Below are 13844 nucleotides of genomic sequence, written 5' to 3'. Positions count from 1 at the left end.
GAGTAGAAACAGCAATATTTAATTAAAAATGTTTTGTCGTTTTGCCTCTGGTCGGACAAATCTTATTCGGTACACGTTGTCTTGTCTACCCAAAATAATAAACCTTTTTTATTTAGTTTTTTTTCGACTTCAAGTGAGCCTAAAGACAATTTTAAGTTAATTACTGAAAAACTAATAAAGGCATGTCTCGACCGAAGTCTCTAGACAGTATTTGAAACAAGGAATACTCAAATAAAAATTTAAATATTCCACTTTGGGTACTGTTAATGAAAATGTAGTCAACCTGTTATTTTTGTCATAATTTTAATGAGAAAGAACGTACCTAATTAAACTAAAATAAAATACTAGAATTCACGTTAGAAAATTTTTAATATAATTTTTTTCTCATCTTTCAATTAATTGATTGGATGTACTAAAAGATTTTGCCGTATTTTTATTTAATAAATAATCTCATTTTCTCCTAGGCTCTATAAAATATTTGGGAATAAAATCTTACAAACATTTCAAACAACGTTTGTGCTATTAAAATACCTTCTACTGATTTTTTATCCCTACATGTCATTTGCATTTGTATGTTTTTTAACATGCAGTTGATCTTTGGAGCATAAATACAACTTTCTGACATCAAAAAAGGTAGCATTAAATCATGGGTAGAATGGTGTATAATTGTGGTTACATAGTGTATTATATGATCGCTGAAACCAGCCAATGACAGTTTCTAAGCTCTGCTTATTGTTTAGTCCACCTCAAACAGACTTCTTTATTTATGTGGAGATATTACCAAATATAAATCTCGATTTCATTTTTAAATGTTTTAACTCTTACAACATTTAAAATGTCTATCTGCCGGTATTTGTATTATTCAAACAATATATAGGAATAAATTATTTTTATGTGTACTATTTGCGAATCAACTTTTTAAATAATTATTTAATAATGCGATTTATTAGTAAAAATCGATTTCTATATAGTATAAAAAATATCGATATTATTAATATTTTATCATCGCTCATTAGTGGTTAGTAAAATTATTTATGAAATCAGAAAATTTTTCTACTTAAAGATATTGATATTTACATTATGAAGATTTTGATGATATCAAACGTTTTTTATAGTAGTACATAAAAACAATTCGACGAATGATACATTATCTACAAAATTTATATTTGACATTTTGATTTTCCATTTTATAATTAAAATGTAACTTGTTTTAAAATCACTACAAATATTTTATTATAACTTAAATATAATATCTACCGGTTAGCTTTGAAACCGGTAGACATTATAATTAAGTTATAATAAAATATGTTAAGTGATTGTTAAACAAAGTTTGCTTTTATTATATTAAAACATTATCGTTACTTAAACATATTTATTCAAACAATTTTAGCCTCTTTCACAAACATACCCGCTGATTATTCCGACTCTTAACTTGACCACTCTAAAGTATATGAAATACTTGATCTTGCCAAATTTTTATCGAACTTCTTTTACTCGTATTTCCAACTACAGTCAGAAATTTTTCATTAAAAAAAACATATGAACTCACTTTTGACCTTTTTTGGACGCATTAAATAATCATTGTGCATTAAAGTAATACCAGATGAATCACTCCAATCCGTCAATCATATAGAATATGCTTTAATAAATATTATTAGTAAAACGTATCGAACAGAATCTCCCTCTTTCATCTTTGCCGAATAGTTTTAACATCCCTCAATTTATCTTCCGATATCCTCATGTTTCATCCCGCGTACATATTTATATAAACTTAACCCTTTTTACGTCTCAATTCACTTAGTTTTCCGGGGCACTACCCATTTTTATTCAACCTTCTACCCCTTTTAAATAAATGACATGTACATACATAGCAATGTAACGGTTCCTTTCCTCTCACTACCCTTGTTTGTGAAATTCTACAAAAATATAGAAAATGTAGTACATGCATACGTACTAAACGTAGATATAAATATATATAATATTTAAATATATATATATATATATATATATATATATATATATATATATATATATATATATATATATATATATATATATATATATATATATATATATATATATATATATATATATATATATATATATATATATATATATATATATACATATATGGGTTCCTCCACGTTTTTACTTGCTATCTCAACATAGATGAATAATATGGAATGCATACATCTTAATAAAAAGGTCTCTGCTAAATAAAAGATTTCTCAACCATCCACAGATGTACGCCGTGAACTCAAACATGAAGCTTCATGAGATTATGATATATGTGTATGAGTGGTTGTTAATCATAGGTGAGTGTGGTTGTTAATCATAGGTAAAATGGTGAATATTACACGTGTACACACAAAGTGATATTCTTAGTATTCCAACATCAAATATTGATTATAAAATAACTTACGTAATTCAAAAATTCCATTTTATTTGGGATTCCTAGTAACTCAACTCCTACGGGATTCCATATTTAATAATATATATATTAATATTATATAATATTCCTCGTGTAACATTTTATTGCTTCCATATTGTTGTGGTTTTTGGGTTTAACAAACGTTTTGGAGATACAGGGCTCTATTTCAGGTCAAAACAATGACAAAAACAACAATATTTATTTTTCCTAATTCGACAACACAGCGTACCGCATGTTGCAGTGTTATATGTGCAGGATTTTGTTTCCAGTTTCCATTTTTATAGATAGTGTATTTAAATACTATTGGTGATTATTGAAATATAACAAAAAAGGATAATGAAAACCTTGGCCGAATGCTTACTGTAGTACAAAAATGAATTGCGTCATAACTTATGTGAAGGCTTTAAAAAATAACGTAAAATACGCTTTTGTAATATAAATAAGATAATTGACATTCTCCAATGTATTTTATTTTGAAAAAATTATCATAAATTTGTATATTAAGTTGATTTCATGATGTATAAAGTAAAATAATATGTAACTTTCCATTATTTAGAAAGCAAAATGTGATTGTGTTTGATGTACTAATATATTAAATTCGATGAAATAAATAAAATATAATGTTTCAAATAATAATAATAATTCAAGGTTGTGAGAAAGTACCCGTGGAATTTAGCATTTTCTGCGTTTTTTTTACAATTAACTTTTTATATCACCTTCCTTTAACCTATATGCGCACCAATGGTACATAAGGTACTGTTTCTTCGAAACAGTGTTATATTGATCATAAAATACATTAATCAAAGGTAATCAGCCCTTCATTGTTTTTGATATCTTGGACTGTATCTTGAATAATAATATGTTTATAAAAGTAACCCAAAAAACACTTGAAATATTAGAAAAAATACGAGTAATTAACGAAAATCTAATTTCATTTGCTACTACTTTTAAAAATATGCTGTTAATTAAATTTCTAAATATCTTCTTTAAGTAAAGCATTTAATAATGAAATAAATATGATTTATGAAATCATATTTATTTCATTATATCACTGCATCAACATTTTACAATGTCATTCGCATCTTAAGATTTGGATAAGAAGCAGAAACAAATCATATAATGTTTATGTAATTAAGACAAACACTGTATTTTTCGGGTTTGTATGAGTAGATGCATAAGCAAAGACTGATTGCTGTGGCTTTCTATTCTTTCTTTCTACCCTTGCGATGAAACAGCGTGATGGTAAGTTAGTTTTTTTGTTACAACATCTGTTTATTCCAATGGGGTACAATAAGGAAAAATATATATACAATTAATATTTATTTCATCAAAATTTAATGATTACTTTTTGTACGTAAATGAAACAGATGATTCTCCCAATTTGATTGGTTATAGTTGAATATACAGGCATTAAAAAATTATAATTTAATAAAAAATATGTATTAATTTTACGAAACAATTTTGTGTATAAGAAGGTATTTTGTGTAAGTAAAAAATGGAAAAAAAATCAAACATACTGCGTTTTTAAAAATAGTGAATTCTCGACAATAGGTATGTCAAATTTTGCTAAAAATAATGAGCGGAATGTGGAACGATAACAGAATTACTGTTTATATAAGTGTTATTACACAAAGTGAACGATGAATGATAAGGAGAGTGTAGACATTATTTTTTCAAAATTAAAAATTTAAGGGCTTTCTTTTAACCAGTGAAGATAATAACGTAAAACCTTTTTTAAATGCTGTGTAAGTAGTATCACTCATTTTAAATAATACAATATCAATATTTTATCATATTTCTTGGCAAGGATATAAAAAAAACGTTAATTTAATTAATAAGAAAGATGTATTATGAAAAACGCTTACGTGTTGTTAAGATAAGACGATTAACTGAGGCACGTGATCGTCACGGCGCGGTGCTCACTACCGAGATTGTAGGGAAACGTCACGAGAGTCGCGGTTAGAGGTATCGCTAGAGGCGTGTCCGTACGGACCCGCAGCCTCCGTGGTACTGAAGATTAGGGGGTGTTCATCTCCCTGCAACGCACCCCCCTCTCGGAACATCCCCACCCACACCCCCGTCCAGAGGATCAACCCCTTCGTGCGCAAGCGCAGTGGAACCTTAAAAATGTTTACACGTTGCATCACTAGTTTTTTTTTTCAAATTTTCTGTTAAAAAACTTTTAGTAAAAGAAAATATGAATTTTTACTTTGCATTCATTTTATATAATTTTTTACTTTTTAAAACTAGATAACTCACCATCACACCGCTTCTCTGCAGGGGTAAGCAGAGAAAATAGAACCCCACACCAATCTGTCTTTGCAAACATTCTTAGTCTATTCCACATGAATAGATCTCCTCATACATACCCGTTGATAATTTCAACTTCTGACCTAGCCACTTTCAAGTATTTGAAATGCTCGATCGTGGTAGGTTTTTCCCGATCTTCCTTTGCTCCTATTACCTACTATATTCGCCTCATAAATTTGTAAATATAAGTTGTTCAAAATCTTATATTTTCTTCAGTTATTCGCCGATTGCCTTGCAATTTTGACATATGATTAAATTCGAATACAAGCGTTTTTCGAATGCTAGTATTTACCTATTACAAGCTTTTTTTAAAATTCAAACTTTAATAATCACTTAGGTAGTTTAATATTTACTTTTTTTGTTCAAATAGATTGACCAATTTTCTTTTCAAAATTTAACCAGTCAACTGTATATGAATTAGCATGTTTTGTAATGAGGGAACTCCTCATATTTTTATTCATTTAACAACACAGATGAAAAATGTTGAGATGGAAAGATTAAGTTTAAGTAATCATTTAAAACACTGTGTGACATTCACCATTCTACATATGTTTCAAAATCCATATTTTTCTTATTTGGGCAAAACGAAATTTGTTTGGGAAATGTGAAATGTTCCAATCAAATATATAAAACTTCCAGAAATTTTAAATCAAATCAACTAACGCGTCATTGCGTAAAGAAATATTTTTAATCTAACTTCGAACAAAATTTACTCCATTGAAGCCAAGGTCTACTTTTTCATTATTTTCTACTGAGTTATCTTTATTGAATGATGTTACAATGATTAAAGATTAATGATAAATGATGTTCATGACATATTCATACTGAATTAAATATGAATTGACATTTTCACGGTAGGTGCTAATAATCAGTTTAGATCAGCGATGAAAATCGACGTTTATTATGGTAAATAATACAATTTGTTATTTACAATATTTTTAGTGTGTCCAAATACTTGTTTAAAAAATCAGGATTATCTCCAATTATATTTTACGGGGCTGACGACCATCATACGCAAAAATATCTATGAATAAGTACTTCATAATTAATTGTATAAATACTAAATTTTATAATATTACATATTTTAAAGTCTTGCCTTATACCTTATACATATATATCCCTTCTACATAATAGTATTATAGCAATACGCAAGTGCAGTAAAACAAAAGGATTGTAAGATATCGCTTACTCGTTTCAACAACGTCATATATTAAAAATCGTCAATTTTCAGTTGTGCGTGTTTTCAGAATGCCCAGAAAATGTAATATATCCCAGCAAAAGCGGCATATTTTTAACTTAATATTTACCCGCTACGGGCCAGAAAGTGTTGTTTTTGCATTTTGAATCAAATGAACAAGTGTTGTTTAATTATATTTTTAAATATACTAAATATGTTTCAAATAGAGGAAAAACCTTAAGGTTTAACCTCAAAAGATCTGTTGCACAGTAAAAAGTTCAATAAGTGGCTTGAAATTTATTTTTAATACATTTCAGTATACAATGATTAAAGAAAACACTTGTTTTTTACCACTTGAGTTTTATTAAAGACTACATGTTTCAGAAGTTAAACTTCCATCATTCAGGTCTGTATAATCATTTCATTATATTCTTAAACTTTAAAAACGATCTCCTGAAAAATCAAGTTTTTTTTAAATATGAAAGTATGTTGTTCAATGCATTTGTAATAATTTGTACACCTACGATAAATGCTAAAAAAAGTATAAAAATTATTTTGAACTTTTTGAAGTTATTTGTGGTAGGACCTACACGTCACATACATAGTACGTTCGAAATATTAGTGTGAACAAATTACCTTTATTTATTTTAACCCAATTGGGAATCGAACTAGGCATCTCATCCATTGTAATCACTGCACACATTGAACATTACATTATCTATCTGTTAAAAAGGCGCAAATCATGGTAAAAAATATTTATAAATATTATTACAATTCAATATTAACTTGCAAGTATTGAGATTGTATTTTATAATATATATATATATATATATATATATATATATATATATATATATATATATATATATATATATATATATATATATATATATATATATATATATATATATATATATATATATATATATATATATATATATATGGTATATAATGATATGACATGAAGGGACGGAGTTTCTTATTTAGAGAGTACTACAAATAGATACAATAAGTAATGTTTCCAATATCAGTATTTCTGCAAAGGATTCCATTTATTATTTCGTTATGCATTTTATGGAAATATTTTCCGATATTTCCCCTAAAGGACATGTTTGTTTACAGCTTTCATCGAGCATTGAGCGCATAAGCTACGTCTGGGAATACCGATGGCTTCACTTGCAGATTGAAAATGTAATACTCCTCATTCGATCGACTTGAATACAATCAATTTGATTAAAATGATCAAAAGACGATGCAATACTAGTAGGAAATTAAAATATGGGTAAATATTTCATTATTATATTATTAGATTAAAACCAAGATTTTTAGCTTTTCCACTTTATTTTTATTTGACCAGCGACCGGGTTTCATCGTTACCGACATCACCAGTCTGATGATGTCGGTAACGACGAAACCCGGACGCTGGTCAAATAAAAATAAAGTGGAAAAGCTAAAAATCTTGGTTTTAATCTAATAATATATTAAAAATGCAATTCCATCACGAAGTGTCAGTGGATAATATAAATCTATTAAATATTTCATTACTAAAATATTAACTAATGCCTTATATTAATATCGGACAGTACAAGAAACTGAAAAAAATATATATTAGCGCTTCAACTAGCGCTTCAACAACTGTATGTATTTAATTATTTGTCTTACTAAGAGACTTGCATACTTATTACAAGTATGCAAGCCTCTTAGATTTATATTGTACATATATATATATATATATATATATATATATATATATATATATATATATATATATATATATATATATATATATATATATACATATATATCATATTACCCATCACATTATCCCATATCACTTTATCCCATAAAATAAAAAATAATAAGAACTTAAAAATGATTGAAAGAAATATCAGTAAAGTAAAAATGAAAGCAAATTAATGTTAAGTTTTTTTGACATCTCAACATAGATGAATAAAAGTATGTAAGTCTGAGTATTTAAGTGGATCAAACCTAGATTTGTTTCGACGAGGTAGTTGTTTTGAAGAAAATCACCCCAAGGGTGCTTCACAAATTATTTTTACATAGATATGATTTCTTTATAAATATTTAAGTCTAGCTTATTTCTAAAGTATTAGTAAACAAATGTGATAAAATTATTTATTTAAAAATAAAAACTTAGTTGTTTGTTACATTTCTACATGTTTGAACATGAACCTAACTATTTACACGTCATTAAAACCATTGTAACTGGATAAAATTTATACAGAGCTTTCATTTTTTAATGCTAAGTAAGTCAAGTGAAATAACGATTAACAGACTTTCGCAAAATAACAACAACCTCAATTTAAAAAATAAAAACAAAACATTTATTTACACATCGGATTAATTTTAATTGAAGTGAGTTGTCAATATTGAAGCACGATTTTCGCATTAGTATATATAAACCACGAATCATTAATTAAAATAGTATTTATATTCAACGCACAAAAATCATCTATGAAAAATCACCGTGTTCAATTTCAGATGAGAAAATAACCTCTTCAAGTCATTCAAGTCTTCTCAGACGTATATGCGAGGTACAATTTTATGTAAGATACTTGCCTTATCCTTTGCAACATTAAAAGCCTATTGTTTACTTTAGTCTCAACCAAAAATTAAAAGCACTTCGATTTAGATAGCCCGTAAAAAGGAGTATTTATTCATAAATAAGAGCACTTCGACTATCTAATCTCTGTCGTTTATCAAGGGTCAGTAATGTTTTACTTTAATCCATAGATTCCCAAACTTTATTTACTCGATGCCCTTTTTCCAACGTCAGTATTTTTTATCGCACATCTTTGGAAAACTACACCTCTATTAAAGTTAATAGTAAACGTATCTTTGTGGATTTTTTATATTCACTAACACATGTTTTCATGTAACTGCATTTATATAATTTAACATAGGATGTTTGGAAATAAAATAATTTTCAATCAAATTTTTAAAGTCATTTAATAGAAAATAAAAGAAAATATTTATACTGTTGTAATAAAAAACAACAAAAGATATTTCTTAATAAGTCTTACTAGTTTTAAGCAAAAAAGTTATATTAATATTTACATTGAATGAGAAGGATGCCCCCGGTGTTGTGCTGTGAATTTCTCATTAATATGCTTTATTTTTGTCAGAAATACCCTTAAATCTCCCCCGTTCATCTATTTCTAGATAAAAATATAGTTGTACGTTCAACCTTATAGAAATAACATTTTTAGGTGACATTATTGTTATCGCCCATTGACTCTTCACAACGTTCACCATATTCTCCCGAAGACAGTATTGCCTACCAAGATTTCTTCATCGCGCACAAGTGGGCGATAGTACCCAGTTTGGGAACCTACGGTTTAAACAGAACAGTAATGGGGCAGAATACCGAACCTTGCGGCACCCCCACTAGTGTCTGGAAAGGGAACAATTAACGCGAATATTTTTCCACTTCCACAAAGACCCAACGTCAATAGGAAACCGTTATCTCCGTTCTTCTTTAGCAATAACAGTATTTCACCGTTGAAAAAAATATATATTCCCAGACACAAAAGTTTTAGCCTGACGCTATTGTACCGTATCAAAAGGCGATCTGATAAAAGGACAATGGCGAGGATATTTCGCGATGAATTCGTGTTATTCCGGAATGGATGGCTCACCGTAAAATTCAGTTCTGTCGTTGTGAATTTACGGGCACTTTTGATTTTCCTATCCAATAATTTGGCGGCCTTGGAACACTCGGGGGGTGGCTTGAGGGTGCGCTTTCTCTATGATAGCAATCGAGAACTTTCGGGCTCTACCTCGCTTTGCGCGCTGCCACACCAATTTATATTGCTGTCGTATTTTTGAGGCGGCTAATTCTATTTATGGGAATATCGCCCTGTCAATTACTGGAAGCTTTTATAATAATTCCAAAGATGTTTCTTGTGTACTGATCTAATAATATTTATGAAAGCTTTTGAATAATTAAAATCATTTAATGAATATTAAAAGCCTCGAGAATATTTTGGTTTAACTTAATATCACCTTTTTTGATACCACCATATTGAATTACAATTTCTGTTTAAACTTATAATATAAATAAACCATTTATTTACTTGACATTTTGTCCATTGGAATTCAATAATGTATTTTTTTTTAAACAAATCGATTGTTTTTGAGTGTGTCCAAATACTTGTTCACAAAATCTGGATTATCTCCATTGGAGATAATCCAGATTTTGTGAACAAGTATTTGGACACACTCAAAATGTTGTAAATAAATTATCTGGTCAAATTATAAGCTTAATAATAAAAATGAAAATGGTATTTTCTGGCGTTTCTCATGTGTGTGATTATAATCCAGGATTCGGATCTCACATACTAATATAAGAGTTTCTGCTTAATAAAAAGCTTCTTTACATCTCACCAATAGATGTCTCTAGTAAAGTTCTAGTGATTCATGAATAAGGTTTCTAAATTGGTTCATATATATAGAACTTCCAAGAATTTGAGAAGTGTGGTTGTCAATAATGGGTAGAATTGGTGAATGTTACACGTGTGTAAAGTGATCACTTAAACCAGCCTATGACGGTCGTAAGCCCCGTAAATGCCCAGACTTCCATATTCTTCTTCATCTTTGATGAGATGTCAAAAAATAACAAATCGATTGATTTACTCGCTATGCCTTGCGACGCCATTCATCATCAAATGGTCACAATCAACGCAAGAAGACGTGGTAAGTATGTTCAGATCAATATTTTTTCTTCAAGGAATGAGTTTTTGCATCGGCTTGTAAGCCGGACAAATGGGTGATTTGTCGAGATAATCGATTCATCAATTAATCATCTTATCAATACGGTATGCAGGAGATCATTGACATTTTTCGATGGGTAGTCCGGAGAATGACCTAATTTCTTAAGGAAAATAAAATTCTTGTTAATTGGTTATGTCATTCTCTGCATCCGTTTATCTTACTTACGTTTGTATTTACATATTTTTATTTTACTGTTTCTCATTTTACATATTTTTTAATGTTTCTTAATTTTTTCACTCTTATCTGGCTTTTAAATTTTATTTTTATTTCTTAATTTACGTTTTTACGTTGTATTTAATCTTGCTATTACATTTTATTTTTGACTGGGCGGTGTTCGCCACAGAAAATATAACATAACTTACATTACACAACTGTAGTTGATTTATGTGTACTACAAATGCACGTGTGGTGTTGTGTGGTGGACTACATTTTTATTGTACGATTCCCATCACTACAATGTTGCCAGATAGAGATAGGTTACCCGCAGCATCGAATATATGGCCATTTTAAAGACTGGCGGGAATATCAAGCACTTGTAAGACGCACCTGAATTTTGATGGCAATTTTTTGATAAAAAAAGTGCGTATAGCCCGTTAAATAAGGTATGCATATTTTTACTGGATGACGATTGTATACAGGGGTGAAGACAGGCCTAATACATTTTATCTATGGAGTTTTCGTTTCTCGGTCAAATATTAACAGGATTAGTGAATACGGATAATGTTGCTCTTGACATTGTTTCAGAAGTTACATTAAGATGGTGCAATGCAGTTTTCTAGTTTCCTGCGTCACATCGTTCGACCACTTTAAGTGCATGTTGCCAAGTGGTCCACATTCACAATCGAAAGTGATCAAAATTATGCACTTGATAAGCGTTATAAATATATATACATAGACATAAATTTATATTATTCACTGACATTTCGTGATGGAATTGCATTTTTAATATATGTATTATTAGATTAAAACCAATATTTTTATCTTTTCCACTTTATTTTTATTTGACCAGCGACCGAATTTCGTCGTTACCGACACCAGTCTGATGATGTCGGTAACGACGAAACCCGGTCGCTGGTCAAATAAAAATAAAGTGGAAAAGCTAAAAATATTGGTTTTAATCTAATAATATACATACATAGACATAAATTTATTTACAACATATTGAGTGTGTCAAAATACTTGTTCACAAAATTGGATTATCTCCACTTAGTAATTTTTATATTATTTTTTGACATTTTAAAATAAATGAAAAAGTGACCAGCCTATGACGGTTGTAAGACCCGTCAATGCCCAGACTTCCATATTCTTTTTCATCTTTGTTGAGTGTCAAAAAATTACATAAATTAAGATTATTTTTTGATATCTCATAATAGGTGAAGATGAATATAGAAATCTGTTCATTTACAGGGCTTGTGACCATCATATGCTTTATTAAGTGATCACTTTACACACGTGTAACATTTCTACCAATTCTACCCATAATTGACAATCACACTACTCAAATTTTTGAAACATCTAGATATATTGATCAAACTCGTAACACAGTATGCGCATGTTTGCAATAGACATCTATGGTGGGATGAGGAAAGATTTTATTAAGCAGAGACTCTTTCCATTTGTATGTGAGGTCCGAATCCAGAAAGAATCGAAGTAGTGTGGTTGTTAATCGCGGGTAGAATGGTGAATATTACACGAGATAAAATGATCGATTAACCCAGCCTATGACAAGTCGTAGTCCCTTTAAATACCCAGACTTCCATATTCTTCTTCTTCAATGTTAAGATATCAGTAGTTAATTAAGTTGTGAGGTGATTTTTTTTTCTCTAATTTTTCATCAAAATTGATTTGGTTCGCACTAATTACAAAATCCAGAAAAAAACGATTAATCTGAGCTTCGAAGTGTATTTTTCATACCTTCCATGGCCGTAATTTCGTTTTCACCTGCAGACAAGCCTGTTATATTTTACAGAAGCTCCCCAGGTTGTTTTTTAAAAAGAAGGGAAGGTATGAGTCATAAAAATTCATTTCTGATTTAAGTGGGCAAAGTTCTTCCTTAATGAAAAATCCTTGAACAGAAACGTAGATCAGAGGTAGAAGGGGAGTCTGTAAAGCAAAGTGAGCATAAATACTCCGCTTTCATTACAACATAAGGTTATTTACATAAGATTAAATTTAAAATATCTTAACGTGTTTTGAAAGTTAACTGTGAATAAATTATGCCTATTTTTTGCATAGTTCCATATGTTTATTTAAACTAACTAACTTAACCATCACGCCGCTTCCCCGCAGGGTAGGCAGAGAGAATAGAACGCCACACCACTCTTTCTCGTGTTTTACTTTTAGTATAATGTTATTCCTTTTTATCATTATGTTACATTTCTTCTTTTTTCTAATATATTTTACATAAGATATTTATCGTTCGAACCTAATTGTTGTATTTTGAGCCTAAAGATTTTGAATATAGATAAATAAATATTTAATTAATTCACTGAAGGATATTTGTTGTAAAAACTTTTATTTTTACACTATAATCATACTTACTAGTCATTGCTGCTTTTCTCCTTGTTTACCTTTTTAATTAATACACAGTCCCTTTTTTTCTTGTACTGTGTATTTCCTTTCCCATACAGCAGAAATTTCATTCATCCTAAGCTCCTTCTTTAGGGCGCAGAACTTATCACCTGATCAACTGGCTTCATATAATTAACAATCAAGATGACACCGTGCCAAGTCGAAATGGCCAGCAAGCCTATGACAGTCTTCAACCAGCAACACGAGTTTTAACAGAATTTCCATCAAAAAAATCATTGTCACATATTCGTTGCATAAATGTATTACATAAAGGGATGATTTCAATTTGAATACTTTAAAGAAACTCTCTCACTTTCTTTGTGAAAAATTCAATTATGCAGTTTCCCGTTCGGACGCGGAATAAAGCCTTTCCTGCAGGTTTTTCTTCATGAAATTTAATTGAAAGCTTCAAAAGCGGTCGAATCTTCTGGTCTATATTTTTTAATTTAAGTACTCAATTATAACTGGTTAAGCACCATTCGTGTTTGTCATGGCAACCCTTTTTCACAATTTTGTACCCTCACTTTTACTTATTTATAAAACTATATAAACGAAAATTTC

At 29.4% G+C, this 13844-nt stretch overlaps 1 protein-coding gene across 2 annotated transcripts in view; it reads right to left on the bottom strand.

Moving 5' to 3' along the window:
- LOC148309806 (uncharacterized) overlaps positions 1-4443 on the bottom strand; it is a 182386-nt gene extending 177943 nt beyond the window's left edge. For both annotated transcript variants that reach the window (XM_088259469.1, XM_088259470.1), the window contains exon 1: positions 4297-4443. The gene's annotated coding sequence lies outside the window, so the exon portion shown is untranslated. The remainder of the gene's footprint in view (positions 1-4296) is intronic.
- Positions 4444-13844: the final 9401 nt, after the last annotated feature.

Source organism: Brachycentrus maculatus, unplaced genomic scaffold (assembly GCF_059751285.1).
Source record: "Brachycentrus maculatus isolate JH-2025_06_01 unplaced genomic scaffold, ASM5975128v1 h1tg000117l, whole genome shotgun sequence".
Classification (NCBI taxonomy): Eukaryota; Metazoa; Arthropoda; class Insecta; order Trichoptera; family Brachycentridae; genus Brachycentrus; species Brachycentrus maculatus.
The sequence above is the reverse complement of the archived record's forward strand: the minus strand, read 5'-3'. Positions and strand labels throughout refer to the sequence as shown.